Source organism: Alnus glutinosa, chromosome 5, assembly GCF_958979055.1.
Source record: "Alnus glutinosa chromosome 5, dhAlnGlut1.1, whole genome shotgun sequence".
In the NCBI taxonomy this organism is placed as follows: Eukaryota; Viridiplantae; Streptophyta; class Magnoliopsida; order Fagales; family Betulaceae; genus Alnus; species Alnus glutinosa.
Genome location: NC_084890.1, coordinates 28,150,155 through 28,161,834, shown reverse-complemented (window position 1 = coordinate 28,161,834; position 11,680 = coordinate 28,150,155).

Genomic DNA, 11,680 nt, shown 5'->3' with positions numbered 1-11,680 from the left:
ACCTGCACTTTTCGGTAATCTCCGTAGATGATGATCTCTTGACAAAGAGAGCGGAGACTCTCTTGGACATTACGAGCACAGTGGGTGCTCAACCTTGCTTGTGCAAAGAGGAAAGTACTTAGTCTTTGAGTCACTTTTGACAAGAGCCATGATGTTGTCAGTAAATGAAAGATAGAAGGGATGTCCACGTTTCAACCTAAAGAAAGTGTGGCTGCGTGCCTTGCAATCAAGTCAGGTTTTCCTGACAAGGCCAGCAACCTTGCCTAAAAAGCAGGGGAAACATAATTTCCCTAATTGCCCTTAGTCTTATTATTTTCATCCTTTGAGCCTTGATGTTAGGGCTGCAGTTGCCAGGTTCGGCTAACCAAGCTGGAAGACGAACCCATTGTCTTACCTACAAGTATCTTCACGTGTGTGCGATATATATATATATATATGTATAGCGGCCTCTGCTTCTATTACTGCTGCGTGTAAAAAGGCCCTGGGGTCTTAACCTGCCTCCCACACCGTAGTCCTCGGCAGTGTGCCCTAAAATAATGGGTCCTGCGACCCATGACCAGTCCAGGTGAGGTGAGACCCCTTGGGACAAGGCACGGGGTGGTGCCTGGTTCGAGCCTCTTGATATGCTGGGCCCATTTTTCCTCAACAAGTGGGCCGACACCTAGTAGCTAATACCGACAAGTCTCATGCAGCTATGCAACTTAAAGCTGTCCCGACATCTCACGGGAGCCATCCCGACATCTTTATACAACACTTCGCTTTTTTTAAAAAAAGAAAAAAGATAGAGAAGAAGGCTTATCATTTCGTACACAATCCGAGCAAGGTTGACAAGGCACATACTATTGAGCATGCAGCCTAACTCTACCATTATCAACTCCACCGGGTTCCCCGAGCTCCATCTCGGAGAGGGTGCATGCTTGACTCCCTCTGTTTATGTTTCAAACTGAGTAAAGAGAGTGATGGGTTTATTTTCACGGGTTCCTCTTATATATGAAGCTTTTGCAGAAGACCCACTGTGATCACTATATATATGTTATATGAAAGAAATCTTCTATCTAGAAGGCGTTCTTTTTTGCCGACTTTGTATTGACCTCTGTCTCCAGCTTGTGACTCGCGCAGTTTGGTTTTTGAAAGCAGGGCCATCCTAAAAGAAATAGTGCCTAGCCGTGCACTAGCACTATTCTCCGTGTCCGGGCACAATGATCTAATCAGTTGGACCCTGCTAGACCTCAAGGAACTCGTGAGAAGAGAGTGCGAGGTGATTCATGCTTTCTACAACCTGCTCGGTAGTCGTTCGACAGGCTAATGAATCACTGATCAAATGGCGAATTTTGGGAACAAAGGCTCACCGGGGATTCATGATTTTCAGAAAGTTATTACCGAGTCTAGGTCGGTCTTCTTTGGTTATAAGGCTAGGGTGAACATGACGTAATGAGAGTACCGAACAACCAGAACTCACACAGTGGGCTCTAGTGGATCCCGAGCGGTTTGCATGGGGCGTTCACGCAGAACCGTCGAGGTTCTCGGCAAATAGAGGTTACAAGTGGGCAAAGCTGATCGGGAACTCCAGTGGGTCTTCAAAACCGTCATTACCTGGACTCGATTTGGTGACCCAGCGTATGAATAGGTATGGGGTGCAAGAGGCATCTGGAACTATGAAAAGAAAGGGTTCTACATCAATTCCTCACCTCTCAGCTCTCAAAAATCTCAACTGAATCACTCCCTGTGAGGCAGGGTTCATACTGCTATCATTAGGATCCCCTCAGTGCAAGGGGCTCGGTCTCGGTTCCGTTCACCATCCGAGTCGATGTCGGCGCGTAGCTCCAGGTTTCGGTCAAGGTTATGCGCATATACATGCCTGGGGCTCACAATCAAAGCGCGGGGTCTTCTGAGCAAGTTTGATTTACATGTGGGGTCTTCTAAGCTGTTTGCATGGCCCATGCAGGCCCACGGTGCTTCTCGACGGACCCGACCAGTAGTTCAGTCACGGACTCTCCCTCTTGGCTCGTCTCTCTTTGGTTTCCTACGTCTCCATTTGCAAGTTCTACAAACAATGGATCCTGATGTCGGTGAGCAAACCCTGCAGAGTGTCAGTCAAGTCCACATTCTCTATGAGTAAACTCTACAGTGTGTTGATTGGTCTAGTCCGTATTCAACCGAGACAGCGCCTAATAAATTCTAAGCATATCCATCTCTATTGTGAGACCAGCACAAGTTTAACTCTCTATAAACGAAAATCTAACGCCGAGTCCTCATTGTCAAGGTCTTCCCAGAATACGTGGACTTTGTGGATAAAGTTTTTCTACCCAAAGGTGATCCTCTTCGCTGGCTTCTTCTTGGCCTCTGTTTCCAGCCTGTTCACGAGCTTGTGATGCACTACTTGCACCACGAGCATGCATCATCACCGAAACCGATTTCTGCAAATGCGGTCCCTGAGGACTTTCAAGAATGGCCTTGAATGGAGAGAAAGGGTGGTATTTTATTTCGCCGAGAGACCAGGAGTACCCTACGATATGGTCAGTAGGTGAATGGGCTGTCCGTTCACACCGCAAACTTAACCCTGGATTCGTGTTATCGGCGTCCCCCCTGGTCTCGGTGGTGAAATAGTTTTTCACTTCGCTTCCACTTTCCACTATCGAGGCCTTTGGCCAATGGAAAGTACCAGCGGCCAAGACAGATTGGAATTCCTGATCATTCCTCAGACCTTCAAAGGACAGCATCAACTCGTCCTGGAACAGGACTGTGAACTCTATTCGCGTGTTGCTGATGTAGATCCCTATAAGCCGATCGAAAGGAGGAAGCAGGTGGAGAACTGGGCCCACTCGATCTCTGCAAGTTGGGTGCCACCTGGATGTAAATATTGACAAGTTTCTTTACAACTCTTCAAAAAAAAAATGTGTGACAGCTTGACCAGAACAGTCGTTACCAGAATAGGATTTGGAGCAGGCTCTCGGTCCCAGCTCTTTGGATGCGTCTCTGATGGCTGGACCAGTGCATTCCGACGACACTATCACCCACTAAGTGGAGCCATTTTCTCTAGGTGCTTATGGGTTAAGCTTCTGAACAAGAGGTGAGGGTCACTTAGGCTGACGAGCTGCACTCAGGGGTATCAAAGCACTTCCAGTACCCGTCCAAGGGTTTAGTCAGCAGCAATGGCAGCTTCAGTACAGTTTTTGGACTCACTCAACTTGACCGCTCTGGCTTCGCCTTCGCTCAGATCGTGACAGCCCCGGTGTGAATCGAGGACCGGCATACGAAGAGGACGTTGTCTCCAGTTCATTGGGTTTTAGATTGAAAGGTTTTCCAGAAGCTGGGTTGGCACACTTCAGGATTACTGGCCATGGGAACTGAACTTTCTCGGCTAGCAACAGGAGGTGTGCTCCAACTACGTACGTCGATCTCCCACGTCTAAGCACCGAGAACTCTAGTGTAACAATCAAAGTCCTTGGCGAGTGGAAGCTGCAAGCGGGCCCAGCTCCAATCGGTTTCCAGAATTCGTCTATGACCGAGACCCCTCTTCAGTCAACAAAGGCTCGATATGGTGTGGTGTAATGGGATTCCTGAGCACATGCGGAGTACGCAATCCCCGAGTCATAGATCAGTTCCGAGCAACTTGAACCGACAAGGTGGGCAAGCGTTGTCTTACACATGGGATGATCTCGAGCCATTCGGATGGCACATGCAAACCCGTGTTTACACAGTCCAAGATGAATTCCAGGACAACAACTGTACATACTGTTTTGCATGTGCCCACTAGGGTATTATGGGGGTCGGTTCTTTGATCAGCTCTTGTAGGGCCCGCTAGAGTATTATGGGAGTCGGTTCGTGCCAATGTTCAAGCCTCAAGCGCTAGAAGACAGATTCAAAAAGAAGAATTTCGAGCCTACATTCCGAGCTCAATCTCGAACTTGCACACCGAGTTCGCGTCCCAGACCCGATTTTGGTGCTTCCTCAGAAACCTGCTTTGTGGACCTGATCTTTTAATGGCCCCTCCGTGAACCAAGGCCTCGCTTCCCAGACCAGCTCTCGCTTGCTCCCCGGAACCAAGCATTCGTTACTCTCCGAATTGCCATCCGGTTAGGTTTCAGGAACCCACAGCCAAGATTACCGAGTCTCGGACCAACCATACGGTTGTTGGTCCAGATGACTCCCGATTTGTGTCAAGGGTTCTCCCTCCTTTACCCGTCATCAGCAGCGACTCTGGTCTCAGAAGGGCTCGGTCTCATTTCTGTTCACCCGATGAGTCGGTGTCGGCACGCAGCTCTGGATGTCGGTCGAGGTGATGTGCGTAGGCATGCCAAAGCTCACAGTCAGAGCACGGGGTCTTCTGAGCTGTTTGCATGGCCCATACAAACCCATATGCTCAACTTCGCCAACCTCGTCTTCCTTCGAAACCTGTTCAGTAGAAAAATCCTTGGGTTTCTCTTTGGATAGAAGCATACCGAGTTGGAACGGTCGATTGTTGGGAATGCTAAAGTGTGGGTGTCGGTTTACGCCAAACATTCAAATTTACAGTGAGATGGTTTGCGAAAGATGCATCGCAGAACCCGAGTGGCACCCGGGTAAGGCTCCATCACTGCTTGGATCGGTCACCTCATCACTAGCATAGGTCAATTGCTTTAGTGGGGTGTTTTAAGTAACTGGAAATGGACCCGTGTTGCTTATGCTATTCGGTGAGGATTTGCATGGATGAGAATAACGTAGAGACTGGCGCTGCCCGGGATACAGCATAAATAAAAATAATAATAAAAAAAAGAAAAAGAAAAAAGAGAGAACCCGAGTGGGCTGGAGCTTATTGATGCAACTACTATATCCAACTCTTAGTCCAGACCACTCCCGGAGATGTTATCCGAGGAGGTTGGTTGCTCAACCAGTTTTATTTTGCATGGAGCTCACGCAGTAGTGGTGCACAACCCATTAGGGAAGGTTGGCCCAATCCTCTGCAACGCATGCCCTCATTACCAAGCAGAAGATCCCGAGCAAGCATCCCGAGCAAAGAATTCCAAGCAAGCATCCCGAGCAAAGCATTCCGAGCAAGCATCCCGAGTAAAGTATCCCGAGCAAAGCATTCCGAGCAAGCATCCCGAGCAAAGCATTCCGAGCAAGCATCCCGAGCAAAGCTTCCCGAGCAAAGCACTCCGAGCAAGCAACCCGAGAAAGTATACCAAGCAAGCATTCCTAGCAAGCAACGAGATAAGTCTATTCTTGCATTTTATTTCATGAATAGCCTATTCACAACATATGATAATTTATGGAAGATGATTTTTTGCAATGCTTGAATTCTTTAAGATGACGGTGCATTACCACTTGCCCTTGCATTCTAAGTTACAATAAAAAATTTCTTATCCTCCTTCGGTTAAGGGGGGTAAGTTAAAGCATTTTCGGTTACCCTCATTCGGATAGGGGGATAACTCGGCAAAAAATTTCTTATCCTCCTTCGGTTAAGGGGGGTAAGTTAAAGCTTTTTCGGTTACCCTCACTCGGATATGGGGGTAACTCGGCAAAAAATTTCTTATCCTCCTTCGGTTAAGGTGAGTAAGTTAAAGCATTTTCAGTTACCCTCACTCGGATAGAGGGGTAACTTGGCATAAAACTTTTTCGGTTACCCTCACTCGGATAGGGGGGTAACCCGGCAAAAAATTTCCTATCCTCCTTCGGTTAAGGGGGGTAAGTTAAAGCATTTTCGGTTACCCTCACTCGGATAGGGGGGTAACCCGGCAAAAAATTTCTTATCCTCCTTCGGTTAAGAGGGGTAAGTTAAAGCATTTTCGGTTACCCTCACTCGGATAGAGGGGTAACTTGGCATAAAACTTTTTCGGTTACCCTCACTCGGATAGGGGGGTAACCCGGCAAAAAATTTCTTATCCTCCTTCGGTTAAGGGGGTAAGTTAAAGCATTTTCGGTTACCCTCACTCGGATAGGGGGGTAACTTGGCATAAAACTTTTTCGGTTACCCTCACTCGGATAGGGGGGTAACCCAGCAAAAAATTTCTTATCCTCCTTCGGTTAAGGGGGTAAGTTAAAATATTTTCGGTTACCCTCACTCGGATAGGGTGGTAACTTGGCATAAAACTTTTTCGGTTACCCTCACTCGGATAGGGGGGTAACCCGGCAAAAAATTTCTTATCCTCCTTCGGTTAAGGGGGTAAGTTAAAGCATTTTCGGTTACCCTCACTCGGATAGGGAGCTAACTTGGCATAAAACTTTTTCGGTTACCCTCACTTGGATAGGGGGGTAACCCGGCAAAAAATTTCTTATCCTCCTTCGGTTAATTGGGGTAAGTTAAAGCATTTTCGGTTACCCTCACTCGGATAGGGGGGTAACCCGGCAAAAAATTTCTTATCCTCCTTTGGTTAAGGGGGTAAGTTAAAGCATTTTCGGTTACCCTCACTCGGATAGGGGGGTAACTTGGCATAAAATTTTTTCCTCTAAGTTATCCTCCTTCGGATAAGGGGGGTAACTCGGTTTTTTACATTTAAGTTATCCTCCTTCGGATAAGGGGGGTAACTCGGTTTTTACATTTAGATTATCCTCCTTCGGGTAAGGGGGGTAACTCGGTTTAGCACGAACATTGCGGATAAAGACTTGTGAGGCTTGTTATAGTCTTCTTTGTTCTCAGCAATCTCTAGGGTGTGTTAAGTCATCTTTGAAGCAAAATTCGGTTGTCTGAAACAAGTAATTCAGATTTATTGATGCACCCTTGATAAATAACTTAGGCAATTTTCTACAAATTGCCACAGTTATTTAGGGGGGAATATTAACTAAAGACCTGCTTATCTCATGCTAACTTGTTATTTCCCCTTTTTGAAAGAGCACACATCTATACATGCATTATTAGCAATATGCAGATTCTACAAAGATTTAAGCACCTATCCACATCTCCTCCGGTGCCGAAGCAAATTTGCTCAAGAAGTAAAGCTCCATTCAAGAACACCACCTTCTGTGGCTACGAGATGGCATAAAAGCGCCTATCCCGCGGATCGGGATAGTCATAAAATTCCTCCCTCTCTGACAACAGGGGGGTCCTCCTCGGATAGGAGGCGGCATAAAAGCGTCTATCCCGCAAATCGGGATACTCGTAAAATTCCTCCTTGGATAAGGGGGTCCTCCTCCAGATAAGGAGGTGGCACTAGAATTGCAGAGGGGACTGATTGCCCCTGCGAAGTGTTGCACAAACTACCAGCTATGGAACTACTTACAGACATTTCGGCAATTTCTGCTCGGTGACAGCCCCAGACAACTGTTGGTTATACACTCCCCTAGAAGTAAGTTAGCTAAATTTTCATTTACTAACAGATTCTTTTTGCAGGAAACCTTATTCGCAAGGCATTGAAAATCAATGAGGAGCATCACCTCGGTAAAAAATCAATGAGGAACACAACCTCTATGACAAATCATCATGGGAAGATGTCCCCTACGGTAAAATTCGAAGACAAGGCACCATTGACATTCAGGCTTTATTGTGGAAAAAGCGGCAAAAGGGAATCTCCCTTAGATAAGGAGGCGGAAAACTTCTCCTCGAGTGAGAAGATCTTTGTTGGATAAGAAAATTGACATGGCCTCCAAGAGACGCTTCATGAGGTGATTAATGGACTTGTTCGTCCTTGAGAATCTATCATCTCGCTTTGGTACTACGAATTTTTCTCTCGGATAGAAAGGTAGCCTCCGGAACTATCCCCTTTTTGGGTGGAAAGAGGGGTGGTTTTGGATCTGGACAATTATTTCCTCACGGATGAATAAATAACTTAAATACCTTCCCCCCTCGGGTATGGGGGGTAGAAAGGAGATCCACATGACATTTCGAGAGCACAACAACACTTCGGATTTCTAGTGGCATAGATGACAGGCTGCCTTTGGCCTAAACTAGTGCAGACGGAATCAGCTTTGCTTGATTGTCTCCTTCAGATAAGGGACGGCTTCGATAGGCTAGTCAGCCTCTCCCTCGAATCTCAACTCGCCGAAACCTTTGTTGATGACACATCACGATTTTCGGCAAATGAAGCAAAAGACGCAAACATTCTCGGAATAAGCAACTTTGGTGTCAGTCGAAAGTCCACAAGACGAGAGACGTGAAGGAGGATGCACCTTTCCTGATGATAGAAAAACTCTGCGTACTCCCTTAATCGTATCAGGGCCAAGGGCTGGAGATCACATGTACATTGGATCCCCAACGCACTAAAGGATCGCATTAGCACACGCCATTAAGGTGGCTCCTTGAGCCTAGCGTTCCCGAGAGGTTCTCTTTACCCGAGGTTATAGGGGAGGTTGAGAGCAATCGAGTAGGGTTGTCGGCCAGGAAACACACCCCTTGTCTAAGGGGAGATAGTTAACATAAATTTTTTGAGTTTTCATGAAGACTACAATAAGCTCTATGCGTTCAGCACCCATGAATCGGTGGAATTATCATGAGAGATCTTAAAGAGTTTGAAAAAACTAGGGAAACTCAACCAAAGCTCAAGAAAAGTCACTTTATCACAAGAGGTTCAAGGAGCGTGAAAGTTTGAAACTCTAGAATTTCGAAGCATCGATTTCCATGATTTCCCTGCTTAATTCTCTTTATCTCAAATGAGAGATAAAAGAATTGGGGGGTAACTGTTGGGGAATTATTATTCCCCACTCGGGAAGGTACGTTTGGTCGGGATTATGTGGTCTGTCGGGAACTGAACCACTCGGATTATTTGCTTGGTCGGGAGTGACCAAGGTCTCGGGAACATATGGTTGGTCGGGAGTCACCAGGATCCTCAGCATTTATTAGGATCTTAGTACTTGTCAAATCAGGTCAGAAATCAGCATGTAGCACTATGCCTAATATCTTCACACCTTATTGGTCACTGTTCACACTGTACAATAACAAGACTTTTGCTATGCATCAACAGTAAAAAGGAGTCTGTATATTTGCCTATCATCTAAGAGGTATGAATCTAATATAGGAGCATTTCTCTCTCTCTCTCTCTCTCTCTCACTCTCTCAATTGACTTGGGCGTCGGAGGAGGCTCCGCCGGCCAACCCCGGCAGGTCTTTGCTTTGTTGCAGGTTATAGGCGAAGGGGAGGACCTGAGGCTGCCACGTCACCAAGGTAGAAATCGTATCAACAGAAGTTACTGACTATTGAGGATTTAGTTCACTAAGGTAGTGGCGTTGGTTGGATTGTTTTGAATTTCAAAAGAAGTCATAAATTAATGATTTCAGATATCTGCGGTGAATTTGGGTAGAGATTTTGTATTAATAGAAAGTATTTGAAGAATTATGATTACATGTTATGTATTATATTTATATAGGATACCTTAATTTAAGTTGTAGGCTTCAAATTTCAGAATATTCTTCTAAGCTTTTTCTTTCAATTTATCTAGGTAAAAGTTCGACCTCGAAGCTAATGGCCAATCCAAGTAAGGGAACACAACCTAAAAGCCCCTGCAAAATTTTAATAAAACTTTTCAAAAGAAAAAGTCGGGGATTTTTCCTAAACACCTTTATTCCTTTATATTAATTTTCTCTTTAATATTTTGTCATGATAATACTCTTATTATCGAATATGATTGAGAAATCATGTGATTATATGATATCAAATGTATATGTGTTATATGATGATTTCATGAGGTTTTGGTATAGTTGTATTTGGGCACCATATTGTATATGTTGTATGTACTCCATGTGAGCAAAAAATGATGGCATCATCGTAATTATATGTGCATATATTACACACAGTTTTGCCCCATGGCTGCATCGGGTATTGATCCGGATTCATGTAGGGGTAACATGGCAACCACACCAAAAGTGTGGGCTATCGGTCGGGGGGTCTTCACCTAGGGAAGTTCCTAACCCGACGGCTCTTCTCTGTGACGACAGGATGGGTGTTTTGGTCCTTCGGGATCGATCCCCGTGGATATGTCAAACGTAACGTGCGCCGCTCACGGTTAAATAGCAGAGGTGGGCCGGTGGAGGGTAAAACTGACACACTGTATAAATGATTCAAGCACCATGCTGCATTTGATCTATTTGCATGTTATTTAACTGCTTCTTTACCTGCTAAATTATTTGAATTTTATTTAGAATCCCTGAAAAGAAATTTCATTTTTATTGTTGTGATTTCCTTATTGAGTTGTTAAACTCACCCCTTTTCCCCTGAATTTTTTTTTTTTTCAGATGACACAGTAAGACGAAGTTATTTCTTGTAAAGGTGTAGACCTCGCTAAGAGAAATGGATCGTTGTGGACCAACCATTGTATAGTATATCCCTTTTTTGGAGTTTATGGCTTTGTAATTAATTAATTATAGGCAATAATAATAAAAAAGGAATTTACAATCACTATATTGTAAATGTACAAGTTTTTAGCACTCAAGTTCGCGTTTTTCCTTATTTCCCAAAACGGAGGCGTGACACGGGATGTGGGTTGCTACTTGCTTGGCAAAAAAGAATACAGAAAATGATTCATTTACTTCTTTTTCGTCACTCATATTTTTTTCTTCTAAAAATTACTTTTGAATTAGTAGAGCCCATCTTATCTCATATATATATATATATATATATATATATATATATATATATATATATAAATTTCACAGATTTAATAATGATTTTAATGAGATAAAAGAGAAAATAAATAAAAAAAGAAAAATGTGTAGCATGTCTCAATCGGATTTTCCTTAGTTCAAAGATTGAAGAGAGCGGATACTTCATAAAAATTGTTATAACAAAAGTGAAATGATAATTTCTTTTTTCAAGGAACTGGCCGGATCCTTTTTGGTTCAAATTTTTTATTCAGAGATAGGTGCTAAAATAATAATGTAGGTGCTAAAAATGTGACATGATGAATAAAAAAGAAAAATATTATATGTATTTAAATTTTTATAAAATGAGTTTTATTAAGATAATGTAAATCTTATTTATTAATATTCGTAGCATTTTTTTTATTAATTTTTTTTTTTATCATTTTCAATAAATAAACTTTACATCAATTTGTAAGATTTTTTTTATAAAAGTTTAAATAAATATAATAGTGATTCAGCTACCTTTCCTATTCACTTTAGTCGCGGAGGATTCAGTCAAAAGATGAACAAAGAATTGTAGCTGTACTTGTGAGGTAGCTGAAAATAAAGAAATGGGACACGGCAATATTCTTCTCAATATAGTATATTGCCGTGCCAGTGGTGTCACGTTTCTCCTTTCTTTATTCAGCTGCTTTTCCTTTTTCCTATGCACTTCACGTGTCACGAGCATTCAATCAAAAGATGAAGAGACTTGCTACACGGGGGAGCGTCCCTGTGAGCATTTTATTATAAAAAAAAATAATATTTTATTAAAAAGTTGGCTTTGATGAAAAAAAGTTGACTTTGATGTCCCATCAAAGTCAACTTTTTTAATAAAAATTTATTTTTTTATTATATACGGTGATGGGGATGGATGAGTGTCCCCATCCAGCATTTCCCAAAGATGAATGCGACAAAAGTTATTATTAAATTTGTGTCTTAAAATATTTAATGATTGCTTTTTTTTAAAAAAAAAAAAAATATATTGACAAAAGAGTCAGGAAATAAACAGAAAAAAATGAAAAATAACATTTCTCATAATATAAGAAAACGAAAGTGACCTTAAATAATTAAGAAAAATGTTAAGATTACAAATTTTTTTCATAAGAAATAATTACTAAAATGATGTAGAGCTTATTAAATTAAGGGGATC